Here is a 2,500-nt window from a genome sequence, read left to right as displayed (position 1 = left end):
ACACATTGGTTAAAAGTCTGTTCCTCTTCATTTTGTGTGTGTGTGTGTGTTTGTGTGTGTGTGTGTGTGTGAGAGAGAGAGAGAGAGAGAGAGAGAGAGAGAGAGAGAGAGAGAGAGAGAGAGAGAGAGAGAGAGAGAGAGGGGGAGGGGGGGGGAGGGGAGGGGAGAGGAGAGGAGAGGAGAGGAGAGGAGAGGAGAGGAGAGGAGAGGAGAGGAGAGGAGAGGAGAGTCCATAAGTTTCCAACTACTGTAATAGTAACTTGATTACAGCTTAAGCTTCTCTGAGTCCTTGCAGATCTCTCAGTTTGCAGAATGATGGCACTGTACACAATAGCTGAGTGGCCTGAAACTTTAGTGTTTGCTCTTAGCCTAGGACATAGGATCTGTCTACCTTTTATGAAGTAGGTAAGTAACCATTTATATGATAAAACTGATAATACTTATCACTCCAAGTCAACATAGATGTATAATAATCAATGGAATAGATAACTTTCCAATTAAACATGGCAAAACTTTAAATATATTCTGGGAACTTCTAAAATAAATGAGTTTACCCTTGTTCTATTATGACAAATGATACTCATGAAACAACTCAGTTGTTTTACATCCCTCCCCCCCAAAAAAAGAAACTATTGTAAACTGTCTTTACAGTGGGAGAAAGTATGGACTGAAAAAAAAAACTAAACTAAGAACAAACAAACCTCTCACCAATATTATGTGTTTAACAAATTCTTTAAGAAAAAATATTTGAAGAATTAAAGCATCAGTGAAGGTCACTGAGATATTAAGTATGAAGAATGGCTGTTTAATTCTCTTCTTACTGTAATCAAATCTAATCTTGTCAGTTAAATCAAAGAGAGGAAGTGATCAGTTTAGGATACATCAGAAGATTTACATAGTTGGAAAATGAATCAAAATTCATTTTGGTTTCTGAGAAGGCTAAAATGACAGGCAAATTGCTCCTGAATCAAACATCACAAAGCTTAGTGTGTAATTTTAACCATTGATGAGCTTCAGGTTAATTATCCACATAGCATGCATGCAGCTTTAAAAACCAGTTGAAATAATCTGATAACTGTGAGCATGAAAACCTAATAATTTTCTAATTAGTCCACAAACAGGCCTGTTTACCTTTGGAGTTCTGTACAAGCATGAACAAACTAAAAAAGGCAACCAGGGTGCCCCAAACAATACCCACTACTGGGGTTAAAGGAAATCAGGAAAGAGGATCAATGGATTGAAAGCAACAATAGCATTTGTAGGTGACGCTGCATTGACTGTTATAGGAAAAAAGTTTTTAACTTCTGTAACCCAGTTTGTATATGAATGTCTATTTTTAAAAAATGGATGTTGCATTAGACAAATTACAACAGTCTTATAAGGGGGGGCTTACAGTAAAAAGTAAGATGCCTTGGTATAAATGAAGCTTTTCTACCAATCACACCACTTTTGGAGAACTTTTGAGCTTTTTTTCATTACTTGAAAGAGTAAGCATTCAGCATACCAAAATAATTTCTAACAAAAGCCATGGATATCAAGATTGTATTTCAAATATCATTTGGTAATTCTGGACAGACATTACATGAAAACGTGTGTAAGTATACATACATATTGCTACTACAGATTATATCCTATTACACATATATCTATGCATAAAATCTCACCATTTCACAGCACAAAATAGCCTCTGTCATACTTTCCCTTTCTGTGACTTAAAAGAACTCAGCATAATTTCCAAAAATTTGCCACAGCACAATTATGTGTGTGAATAAGGAAGAAAGAAAACCATGAAAATGATTATATATTTTGCAGAAAAGTTCACTACACTGTTGATGGCAACAGTGGCTAAATCCTATACAATGCATCATAGTCATGTGATAATGTTTTTTTGTTACATTAATCATAAATTATTTTATACAAATGATTCATCAATCCTTCTTAGTAAGTTACACATTAATCATAAACTTTAAACAATTTCATCAGCTTCCCATCATACGATTATGCAAACAAAAGTGGGTTTTATTTTAATGAAAGCAAATGACTTCTTTGAACACATAGGGTGAGGAAAATACTTCAATTGTCACATGTATTTTTATACTTCAGCTGTTTGCTGTCTTTGTGGCAGTGTTTGTTCTCGATTTATTTGAATGAAATTACTTTTAAAGATTTCTACAGTTGGGTGTGTAAAATGAAATTGATTATGCCTGCTCAGGGAGGTTACTGTCATTAGTCAAAAAAGAACCTTTTTTTGCTACAGAGACCCATCTTTAGAAACTTAGGCAGAAATTTTGTATGTCAAAGTAAACACACCACAAAGTACACTACTGAGCTAGCACATAACCATTCATTCTGAAATGACTATACAACAAGTTTAAACCACTTTAAAAGTTTCCATACAGTTTAAACTGTTTATTATACCATCCTTACCCATTTACATTTCTGTAATTTCTGGGGTATATCAAAAGTTCTTTTAAAAATTACCAAAGTTATCAAAAAGAAA

Source organism: Vombatus ursinus, unplaced genomic scaffold (genome assembly GCF_900497805.2).
Source record: "Vombatus ursinus unplaced genomic scaffold, bare-nosed wombat genome assembly UNPS02014812.1, whole genome shotgun sequence".
NCBI lineage: Eukaryota > Metazoa > Chordata > Mammalia > Diprotodontia > Vombatidae > Vombatus > Vombatus ursinus.
This window is presented reverse-complemented; position numbering follows the sequence as displayed.